The sequence below is a fragment of the Dreissena polymorpha genome, chromosome 4, assembly GCF_020536995.1.
Source record: "Dreissena polymorpha isolate Duluth1 chromosome 4, UMN_Dpol_1.0, whole genome shotgun sequence".
NCBI classification, from domain to species: domain Eukaryota; kingdom Metazoa; phylum Mollusca; class Bivalvia; order Myida; family Dreissenidae; genus Dreissena; species Dreissena polymorpha.
Genome location: NC_068358.1, coordinates 120,797,561 through 120,810,819, shown reverse-complemented (window position 1 = coordinate 120,810,819; position 13,259 = coordinate 120,797,561). Strand labels below are relative to the sequence as shown.

At 32.6% G+C, this 13,259-nt stretch overlaps 1 pseudogene; it reads left to right on the top strand.

The window, feature by feature from the left end:
• The first annotated feature begins 4,584 nt into the window (after positions 1–4,584).
• On the top strand, positions 4,585–8,891 carry LOC127878743 (cardioacceleratory peptide receptor-like; annotated as a pseudogene).
• Positions 8,892–13,259: the final 4,368 nt, after the last annotated feature.

The following is a 13,259-nucleotide window of genomic DNA, read 5'->3' as shown; positions in this document are numbered from 1 at the left end:
TTTCGCTTTGCAACGCTTTATGATTTTCAGGTTTTTAAATCGTCAAAAGATGCATATATAAATGGATATTTTAGAGCTTGGTAAATGTTCAGTATTACTGTTTCCTCACAAATATCATAACTAAATCGAAAATTTGCGAATCTGAAACAACTTTTATCAATTTTGTTAATTTACCAAAACGTGAAAAGGCCCCTTTAAAGACACCTACTGTACTCCTAAAGAAATCAAGCATACTTCGTCGAAAGCTTTACATTTCGTTTAAACTTAATGACAGCAGGTGATTTAGCAAAATTGCTGTTTCGCATTAAACATACGTAGGTGTAGTGCATTAATGCGTTACGTTCCATTAAACGAGCCTGTTGATGTACACAACCAACGATTTAATACATTATTAAACGTTTTTGCTTACCTTTTAAACTGTAGACAAAATATCATCTCTGTCTGTAAGCCTGTCTGTGTGTCTGTCTGTGTTGAAACTTGTCCGTGTTTTTTTTCTTCACCGTAGATTGAATGATATTAAGTTCTTGATGTCTTGAGAGGATGGTTTGGTCTCAAATAATTAATTTACACAAATTCATCTAATAATATATATGGCGGATAATTTATGCGTAACAGAACAAAATGCTCCTTATTTGCCGATTTAAATGGGCAATAAAATGCAAGTAGAATAGAAAAACTTTTACGATCATTCATAGCTGATAATAAATTGTTTCTTTTATAACATCAACAAAAAGTGATATTTATTTTTACGGCTCGTTAATCGCTACCAGTCCCGAATGTTAATTTTATAAAAGTCGATGCATATATAGAAGTAATTCTATGGTTTCAAAAGGGAAGCCTATACACTGCTGTGTTAGACATTTTTTAATGTTTTAATTCATTATTCAACAAAGCAGGTATGGTTTGCACTATAAATCGAGCGGCTTACACAGCTCAGTATTTGATAGTTAATGTGAAACCAATCGTGATAAAAGATCTGCATTTGCAAAGCTGAGCACACTGTTCTTTTAAATGCACTGTTATGTACCTATGAGATGCGGTTAGCCACATGAACAAAAACGACGCATAGACCTATTAGCTATGCAGGAAGATAAAACACATTAATTAAAACATTATCGAAGTGATGGTGCTCTTTTAATAGGTATCTTGAAATGAGTGAAGTCATCATTTTAAATCAATCGATTTAATGCTTGATAGAATGCACAGTAAATACACATAAGCTACTTGAATACAATATGCAGTGTATTTGATTTACGATCAAGTGCTTTCGTTCCAGACAATAGTTAAATAAAAAAATAAAGATAGCATTTATTAAATATAGAACCTAGCTTTCAAAACGCAATGTAGCATTATTCAAACTTTTATTTCGTAAAACTTTATATACCAGGGATCGGAAAATAAATTGTGTAAAAAAAGTGATTTTATTTTACATTTCGGTGTATTCATGCACAAGGTTAACCGTTATTGTATAACACTGAATATGACCGGGATTCGAAAATAACTCCTGTGAACATAAATGTTTTATTTTTGCGTTTTAACCTGATAAATTTTTACAAATATTTTTGTACCATCATAAATACGATTTGTAGACAAAACTAACACGGCTCCCATTTACTGCATACATAATTAGAATCCAGAATTGACTTACCGAGCAACTAAACTGCGCGTACGAACCAACATTCCTAGTTTAAACTACATGATTGTTAAATAAGCGATCGGTAATGTTTGCATACTTATCGGTATAATTTATACCTTTCCTTTGGGAGCATTTTTTATATATATATAAAAAGGTCATACAGGCTTTATTAGAGCGTATTAGAGAAATAGTTCCTTTAATAATGCATCTCATCTTAAGTACGTCATTTCCGCAAGTCGGTTTCTCGTCATCATGACTTAATAAATCGTTAGCACGATTCAGCTATCTTTAGTCACGACTTAGTCACTTTGAAGTAAAATGTTTGTTTATTATGAATAAAAAGTGGCATGTTCGTACCTGATCATAAACTGAGTCAGTTGCATGCCAATTACACTATAATAGTTTAGTCCATACTAATAAATTACCAATATTGGTCAATGTGATAATTTAATTCACATTTTGCAAAACATATTGGAGACTGTAAATATTATCAATATGTACCTCATATGCAGCAACGATAGTTTAGTTAAATAAATAAACTTCCATTTATCAACGGGAATGTTCTGTTACACAGCAAACAATTGAAGTGAACATATTATTTTAGAATAACTAACAAAGGTGTGGTACAGCGTATGTTGCGTTATCACCGACCTGACATGTACCGGTAATCGTTTATAGTAAACGATAAAATCAAATGATAACAACCCGAACCCGTTCAGCGATGTTTCAGTGCTGGAATTGAAGCCAATCTCGCCTACTATATTAACTAACGGAGAAAACGACGAAGTAAGCAGCAGGTGTAAAATAAATGACACCAAGGCGATTGAAAACATAAGTTCGGCGATGTATAATAAAACAGAAAACAAGACAAATGCTTGCATAAAGAATGATGAAAATAATTTATTTATAAACTAATAAGGGCGTGAAATTAAAATACGTTTTTGTGATGGATGTTTAAATTTTTTTATGGAATAAATGTTTAATATAAAACGTTTCATGCTATGTGCATACAATTTATTAGATAAATTTATTTGAAGGATTGGTTCGATAAAAGAGAGATGAAGCAACACAGCGCGAAATAAGTTCACATTTGAAAAGATGACATTATGTTGTTAAGGAATTAAAAAGTCTACATCGTTGTTTAACGTCGATACATGGGTTGTGACAGAAATATTTGGTAAGTGTACGTAAAAATATGTCTGACTTCACAAATTACCAAATTATTATTTTTTGTGTATTTGGTTTATGTTGCTTATTTCATAGCAATAGATTTTAATTTCAAGTATTTTTAGAAACGTTACGAGACAGAGTTAGCAGTTTGCAATTGTCTCTGAGTTTTTTTCCTAAATAAATAAGGATAATGAAAATATTTTTAGGACTGTAAATTCTTATTTTAGTCGCTAGTATTTAGTTGTAGAAGAAAATTAAGGCAATTGACCAATTGCGAAAAAAAGGAACAAACATATAAGTCAAACGCGGTCAAACCTCACAATTATCACTTGAAACGGAATATGCATATTAAGAAACATAGAACTCACACAACATACACAAATACACCAAGCTAATCAATTATGAAGGTCATTTTAAAATAAACGCAGAGCTTAAACGTTGGATGGTGCGTAAAACCTTATGTCTAGCCAATAATAAATCATCTACACACACAGGTATAGAAAAATAAAATAACTGCAAAGGCTTTTAATTCAAATTTTAAAATAACTTAACCAGAATTTATATTTTAATGTATGCCTTTGAATAATTCCGTATTAAATTCATCAATTTAATATGTACCTTTAAACAGTATGTCTCTTGAAGGGACGTCAGTAGGTTGATAAATGAAAAGTCGATGCAATATTACGAATAAACCTCTTTGATAAAACATCATTTTATTTTATTGTTTTAATTTATGTCCGTATGTATTTTTTTTATAAATGCCTTTAATATTATTATATCTCGCATTTTAATTTGTGATTTTAAAATTGTTTTTTGTTTTAAAAATATAATATATTATTTATATTATTGTCAACTGTTGATTTGCCGTTTTAAAATCAGTAATCATAGACACAAAGGTTTGGTCATTAAATTGAGATGTTTATGATCCTTATATTTTTTTAGTTTGGATAAGCGTGTCATTTAATGCAATAACTCAACCAGCAACAAATGCAAGTTGAATTAAATTATAATTTTATTTGCAAATCATGTTATCTTTTAATTTCTCAAACAAATAAGCCTTGTTCTTAAAAACGTTATCGAACGTAATAATCAATTGACCTCTTATCATTTAGTGAAAATCAAGCCATGCAAAGCGTTGTTAAGCAGAAATAAAAGCATTATTTAATGCATTTTTAGTAGCTTTGATTTTGTAAACCTATGTATAACAATCTCATAATTGTGAAGCAGCACCTTAACGGCAAACAACCATATCCTGTTTTTTACGTATTTAAATGTTTCTTTGAAGTGGATTAACTATAGCATACACACATTATTTCTCCATTTGAGTTTGTAAACAATAATATCGCGAAAGCGTTAATGCTTAAATCGGCTAAACTTGTATTGTATTGTATGTATTTCTTTTGACCTTGTAGTCAAGGATAACCCATGAAAGTGCAAGCACTTATTTTCAATGGGATCCTTTGGTTTTTGCTGAAGAGACAGCAAGCAGAAGAGACAATATTGGGATACAAGGAATACGGGTGCGATACCCTAGCTCTTTGCGAATAGATCCCTTGGTTCTTTTACGTGCTCAGTGTATAGCACCGATACACGCGAGAATTACCTGGGTTTCATACCAATACATCTCTAGTTGGGTTCAACTATAAAATTCAAAACCAATATACTTATAGTTTAAACCAGTTATTGTATTCTTCTATAGTTTAACCAGTTATGGTATTCTTCTTGTTCAGTCTAAATAATAAACTCACCGCCGATATGGATACCACTACAATATTGTAATGAACACCTCACATCAGATGGAGCATGCTATAAACGTCACAGACCCAAACTTTGCGTTAATTGGTTGTCTGAACAGCATGCACGACATCGAACTCGACAAAACCTACAGACTTTTGATTTTTTACGCGATCGTATGTCTCTGTATTTTCGGAAGCATTCTTGTCATTTTGTGGACGATTCTGAACAATCGCGTTTCCATCAACTACAAGAACAAGCACCATTCTCGTGTGAACATTTTCATACTGAATCTGATTGTAGCCGTTTTGGTCATCCTTCTGGCGGTTGCCCCGCAGATTATCTGGGAATACTCGGATCGGCAATGGTTAGCTGGGGACTTTATGTGCCGCGTGTTTAAGTTTCTGCAAACTTTTTCCATGACAGCAAGTAATTACATGCTCGTCGTCATAGCAATTGGCCGCCGTCAAGCTGTTATGGCGCCTCTGAAGGAGTAATTCTCTGTAAGTAAAATTGTTCTTTAATGTCATTTTTAAACTGCTCAATATGGCATATCATTGCTTTGCTTTCATTTTTATGTTTATACTATCAAAATGACGTTTTCATTATGCCTCTTATGCTGCTGCTGATGATGACGATGGTGGTAATGAATGTTGTTATTATAATTATTATTATTAAAAAATTATTATTATTATTATTATTATTATTATTATTATTATTATTATTATCATCACCATTATTATTAGTTTACAAAGTTCGTAAATTTTTTGTTCGAGAAACGACACTTTTGTTAATTTTTCTTACGGATACAGCTGCACAGAATTAACGGAATAAGCATTTCCCAACATCGCCCGTGTCATGTGAACAAATATGTTGTAGAGCAAAGTACCCTAATTTCGACAGTTTAAGGTTAAAATGTGTATACCAAATTATTTGATCGGTATCCTCCTTACTTCGACATACCACTAACTTAACCTATTGCATCCTGTGCTTTTTACTGTATACTGTCAGGTAAGGATGCTTTATACGTATCGTACTTACTTACAATGTTAACGAAGTATGAGATCGTTATTTCGACATGGTGCCCCTTATTTCGACACCCCTAGTTTGTTTAAAAAAAAATGTAAATGAAACTTATATTCTTTCAATGGAACAGAAAATTACCACAACATTTAAAAATTGTAATTAATATTATTCGTTTGGCTTGCGCTAAGTTGCGCATGGCTGTATATTATGCCCGCCGATAACAAAACCTCATGATGTCCATTGTACTTCCTAAAAATGGTCATACGCCAAAAATAGCAACCCATGACGTAATCTGTCGATTAAAATGCTTCAATCAACACTGCTTCCTGAAGACTCAATGCGTTTTGCACACGTCTCGATCAGTCTTAACTCCGCCTCCTTTTTAATCCGATTAGCGTTAACACGTTCGCTGTTCACGGTGCGGACCGCGCTTAATTGGAGTAACTTAGTAAGTGCTTGTTTATTGTCACGATGTTTTGATAACAATAACGTGTGAATGTCGGCAAAGAAGTTGATACCCCGTCTTCGACCCTGTTTGGCCAAAAGTTGTTAATTGTTGTAACAGTTAGTAGGCCAGCTCCATTGTTTCAATAAAGAACATTGTAACCCGTTTATAACTTGTCAAAATATTTTGTTGGCAAACACAGATATGAATTTGACAAAAATATTGAACTTGTACTACCAAGCATTCGTGTTCAGAATGTCGCAACCTACGCTTGCCGGTTTTGGCATTCCACTTTCGACGAAACGGAAATTAGTATTTGATGAAAATGAATCTAAAAAATCAGAAAACAAACAAACAATTAAAGCAAATGAAACACCGAAGTCGTGTGTTTTTCGGACGACTTGGTTAAACCAGTTTGACTGGTTGGAGTTTGATGAAAAGAACAAACGCATATTTTGCTAAATCTGGTGTGCAACAGGGTTGCAAAATTTATATATTAAGGATGGAGCTGGTATTAGTTTCAATAATCCAACTTTCAGCTATTTACCCTCCAGGTCGCTGTACGTATAAACTCCTAAAAGCGCAGAGCATTCAAGAAAAACTAGAGCTGGTATGTTCATGTTATATTAAATTACCCAGTAATGATGTTGATCTATATAAAACGTGCGAGTTAACAACCGTGCGAGTTGACTTAGGTACGAGCTGACCGGCACCCATATATCTATATTATAATGAAAAGATTACATAAGGCAATGCGTAATAGTTATTTAGTTATATTATTCGCTATGTCGAATTTACGGTCCAAACGATTTTTTGTTATCCTAACTTCGACACCCCTGCATTTGCCATTAAAAAGCTCACAGCTTAGTGGAACTGTTTAACAATGTGATCTTCCATGTTTGTTTTTCCGTTTTCAATACAAATTATAACGTATTCCCGCAAGAAAACGAAAAAAGACTTACCGTTGGTTGCTGCGTGTCTTACAGCTTTGTATACGGGCCGCATTCGCGTAAAAACACAAAACAATCTGTGTTATGCAACCTTGGTTTACGGAAAAAACAAACGCAAATTTTTATGGGTGAAATATTTTGATGATGGCAGAAATATATGACGTCATCAAAAATGAACTCAAATTGACTAGAACGCACCGCACTAGGCTGATTAAGATAAAAAAATGTCAAAGCATGTCGAAATAACGGACATGTCGAAATTAGGAGACTTTGCTCTAGATCAAATTAGCAAAATCTCATGAAAATAATTCGATAACATTCTTATGCATGTTCTAATACACTTGTATACATATTTATGTGTTACTATGCTGTTTTAGAAAACTAGTTTTATTTAGCATAGTGATCAATTGATTTTAAGTATAAAACGGTAGTAAGATGTCGCATCTCATGAAATGCACCATGACGTGATCATAATAGTAATCAGGTCAATTTTATTGGCCAATACATCAGTACACAGCCAAACAACATACATTTGACATGTGATGGTGTCGTAAATAAATGATTATTCAACATGGTGATGAAAAGTATGGTATATATAAAATGGGCATGAAATAATAATTAAATTAAAGGTTGTGAAAATGTTAACCACAATATCATACGCAAAGTGAAACCAACTCGTAGACACCATGAACTAGTTCAATGTTGGTGACATTGGTTGCCGTTATACTACACACAAAAACAATATATAAAAAAACAACGAATAATATATACTTAATTAATACTAATAGTAATTATATGTTAGATCGAAAGCCATTCTAATAAATTTAGCTTAGTTAATTAATATCTTTCTTTTTGAAGTTGTTACATGTTGCTTAAATTTTATAATTAAAGGCCAGCGTAGATACTATTTAGGGGACAACAGTTTTCTAAATTCTTAATATAATGGACACACTAACAAAAATAGTATTTATTCTCAACTACACCCATATTAAACATTGTAGATAATCTTTCGCTTCTTGGAATATTTCTACCTTCTTCACTGAATAGTAAGTGTGCAGAACAGCGAAGTCTAGTGTTTTCTATTCTTACATTTACATCAATATCTAAATAGTTTTCAATGTCAAAATTTGATTTAAATAAACGATAAGTTTCAAGTTTGGACAAGTTGCAAATATCAGTAACCCATGTTTGTAAACTGATATCCTTTATACGTTGACAAATACAATTTACATCACAAGTGGTTATCTCAGATTCATAATACAAAAAAGACAATCCTAATTCCAGAAGCAATATCATGAGTTTATTACCCCACTTATAAATATACGAATTTACGGCATCTAAATCTACCAACAATTTATAAAGTAAGAAATATGGATTATTCTACAATTTTTAACCATAATTTAATTATGCTTTCTCCTTACACTGCCGCGGACGTAGTTTGTGGCCGAATAAACAGTGTCTGTTTTAGAAATTTTAAATGGACATTCTCTTTGTTAGGGGCTGGGATGGAATCCCCAAATCTCAGTACTGTAGGTCTCTATTTGCAGAATCATAGCATCAAATAGACGTATTTTATCAGCAATACTAAAAGCCTTTCAAAGAAACAGTTTGAAATATAAGCCTAGAAACGGCGAGTTCTGTTTACAAAGTACGCCCTAAAATTCATTGCCTCGGGCAAAATCTAAAACATTTAAAATGACGTGTGTTATAATATTGTCGTTTATTATCTGTACGACGCCTTATTTCATCATTGAAAACCTTTTGTCAATTGGACTGCATTGCGTTATTTCGAAAAAGGTGCGTTATTTCGAAAAAGGTTTATGGGTTGATGGCAGGAATGACTGCATGCAATTCTGCAACGAATCCCTTTGTGTTCCTTGTCTTTAAATGTAAATTTAGAACGGTAGAAAATCATAAAGAACGTAGGTAACCGCCAAGTAAGTAGTGGGTATAATTCTTACCAGAATGGTTCATCCGACGTCTATTCACATCATGGGACAAGAAACCTGTGAATCCTATAATGGGACGGAAACGGTACTTTTTACAAACAAATAGGCAATTTCGAGCAAAATGTGTTGTTAAGTGTTCAATTTGCGCATTGAACAGTTGCATTTATCTGATTGCATAGAGGTAAAAATCAGCTCTCTCAAATTCTCGAACAAATCTTGATATACGACCATTATTTTCAAAACATGCGGATAAAATAAGTTTTACCCGATTCTTCCGGTAGCATAGCCAGAAATCGGATTTTGGTTAACGTTAGACAGTTTGTTGTTCTTATATTGATTATATTACTTCATGATCATATCGAAGTGTGTTAACTTTTATCATAATAAACGGTTTAAGGTGTTCATGTATTTGATAAAAGTGTTTGCATCATGTCGAAAGATAATTAATATATATTCGCCTCGTCGATGGATGCTTGGTTTAACATGCACTGAAATAATATATCACGTAAATATCTAGAGGTACTCTACTAACTTTGCTGATATTCAATTTAAGTTTATGTTTAAACACATTTACAAGTATATGTACATATTGACGCGTAGCTCATATTGCAAATATTATGTAATAACGTATTTGTGTAGATAATGTATCCGCCATAGTGCTGAAAAGGTATGCTTTAATCAATATTGCTACATGTACGATACATACTTGCTGAACCTTTGATATAAAACATAATCACTCCGAACCATTTGCAGTTCACTCTGTTTTATCTGTAATTGTATGTACTATGATCATTTTGAGTTAAGTGATAAATATAAATGGCATATTCCTAATAAATTTTATAGTGGAGACGCATAATCCCATCGCGTTTTGCGTTCACAACAATGATATGCAAATCAATTCCCTTTTCTTTTGGTTGTATGATTAGTCTTGTCCTTTTTAGTAGTAATGAAATCATCCAATTGGAAATTGTGAAAATGAATAGCCATACTTAAGCCACTTGTCAAGACGTGGTCATATACAGATTAAATATGAATATGTAATATGCTATTGTGCGGGCAAACATTTGCTTATTCCATAGCTTTACTTTTCCTCAATATTATCGAAAGCCGTAGTCATATAGCCATAATTCAATGTTTGATTTCTGGAAAAAGCCAATACTGTATGTCAAAAGATATTGAAAATGTTCGCTTTGTTGTGATCAAACTATTAATTTGTTATCAAACGAACCTTATGTGAGCACTTTCCTGACTTTCCTAGGAGACGGAGTATGAAAAGATGAGTGTCTGATCCTTTGAAAACATACTTTTAAAAATGAAAACATGTTGCATTAAACGGATTATAATATGTCCAAAACAAAACAAATATTTTATTGACATATCAATATATGTTTACGTTTAATCAAAAATATATTCATGAGGTTGATCAGACACATATGAAGCGAATGAAAACGCATGTTACTACTACGATTGGATGAGAATTTTGGTACCCTTTTATTTTTTTTAACTCGTTTTGTAATCAAGTTAATGGGACCGTGGTCCAGTGTTAGGATGCTGGTCTAGGAACCGGAAGGTCCCTGGTTCAAATCCCGCACAGATCACGGAATTATCCTGAGCAAAACATTAATCCCACGCTTGCTCCTGTCCAACCAGGAGTATAAATGGATACCTGTGAGGGTAAAAAATGGCTGTATACTGCGCCGAATGTAAACTGACGACTTATATCCCAGTGATCGGGGGTAAATGTCAAAGTCGATTGAAGATTTGTCTAGTATCATAATCAGACTATAAAAACATGCATTTACCATTTCATTAACAATACTTTCTGTTCATGTTACGATTGGCATTCCAAACGATAAGCGCGCTTAACAAAACAAAAATAACAAAAAGGGTGTATAGTTCATCGACTGATATAACCGATATTTGAAATTCTGTATTTGCTGGTATACATGTTAAGCATAACACTGTTTCATGTAGTGCATTTGATTACTGCTAGGTGTATATGTTTCAAACAGTTTCGTTAACATAGTTTTACGTATGATATCATGTCTGAGTGTAATGGGTAATGACAGTTAAAACAACGAACCAGAACCCGCTGATGTGTTGGTAATTATGACCTCTAGTCGGGAGTTGTAAACGAGTGGAACAAAGTAAGGTTCGTGTTGGACACAGTTATAACACGCAATTATCAGTAAACAGACTGTGCGTGATGACTAATTCAACGATTTAAATAAATTATGTGCATCTTAATCAATAAGTTATCCGTTATTTCTATGGTAAACGTGTAAAACAATTTTTCTATGGTATATTTAAAAAAAACTTGCCTTATGAACAGAGCATGTGTCATTTAATAAATACATTAAAAAACGACACTTCGATATAAAAGAATAATGCATAGTTACTGTCACACCTGTAATTGAAACAATTATTTCATGCACCATGTCGAACAAATATCATATAATACTGTCTATTGTTATTATATCCGAATGCTGATACTTTGTAATTCATAAAATTAATGGTAGTAAATTGATATCCCAGCAAAAACAGAACGTGTAATGTGATATTGAAACGAAAATATGACATTTTGCTCGGACTGGATGAGAAACGTTGATATGTTTATATCTATTCACATACAAATATAAGATGATATTTTCTGACATTGCTGGTTATGACACATTTCAACTATACCAAACAAACAGAAAAAAAACAGTCAAACTTTTTTTCCATATATATATATATATATATAAAATTCAGCTTGACGCTTTGACAATTCTAATAAATGCATCTGCATTACAGAAAGGCTGCATGTATTTTCAAAATACAGAATCGTTTGTCTTCCCTATTTGCTGTATGATAGGCAATGACCTAGCGCATGCAAATATGTTTAGTCGCCTGATCTTCATACTTAAGTGACCATGTATGAGTAAGCCTTGCCAAGTCTCCGTCTAATATAGTTACACATAAGATGCCCGTGTTGTTATTATATTAAACATATATAGATGATGCTCCAGTAACATTACAAGGAGAAAACTAAATGATGTTTTAAGCTAGGGTATACCTGAAATGACTAGTGCCCTTCGCTTATACAATACAGTACAATGCATTCAATATAAAAGTAAAAAAAAACGAATTATTACAACTAGCGTGTTCGCTGAAACGATAAAAGAATTCAGGAGCGGACAAAGGTACGAAGTCTCACCAGACTTCACAAATATGATCACAAAACACACACATGTAGATTCACATCAATCTCAAATCTTTGCACTTAAAGTTAAATAAGAGATAAACAAATCAATTCATTGTAATATCTTATTAACCAGACGTTTTCAAGTTCATGAAAGTCATGAGGTAGGAACATGTTTTGTCATTAACAGAACACATTATGTAAGATGTTTTAATTATATAAACAATATTCTAAATATATTCGTTTGTCAAAACAATTTTATCTGATTTATGTATTTACATCTTACCTTAACATCTGCTTCGTAATTATTTTCCGTGATTATCAATAGAATATTTCTCGAAAGGTGGATTTTTGTAGCGCATTTACCTTCAATCACCCCTTCAAAATACATCAAAAGAATAATTTTTCAAATAAAGAAAACATTTACACATGTCAATTTCATTTCTGTGATCGGATGTTTTGTTAGTCGTTTTCATAATCGTTTACATGAATCACACACGATAAATGCCTCACAAAAAGGCGGGTTTTACATACTTCTTAAATTTGATGGGAATATTCACTTACACATGAAATCAATTAAAAATAAATGGAGTCATATTTTAAGCAATGTTGGTCTTGATCGCTCATTAAATTATATTTCGGTAAATAAATAATTGGCGTCGCTCTGGAGAGCGGCGACTAGTATGTTATGCTTTTTTTCGCTTATGGGAGGAGAAGTTATTATACGGATCAATGTATATATTTTTGTTTAAAGAATATCTTGCATAGTGGTGATTGTTTGTGTAAATTAGTGTAAATAAGTACTGCATTTGTGCCTATTACATTTATTACAACATTTATTTCCAATAATGCAAAGCTAATTGTTTTAATTAATAACTGATCCACAGCTGATCACAGGGGAACGATCACAGGGACTGGGCAAATACGCGAAACTTTCTGGTTTTGTATAAAAACAAAACATAATCAAAATATATTTATTTTGTGGTTTTTCTAATTTGCTTATTTAGTGGACAATCAATGTAGTACGATATTTGACGACCTACCGCGGAAGCAAGTTTATTGGAAGGCGTGGTGGTACGAAAACGTACAATGTATTAGTTTATTAATAGACATATAATAACGATCGCAATACACAACTTCACCAAATAGCAGTTCATAAATGATGTCA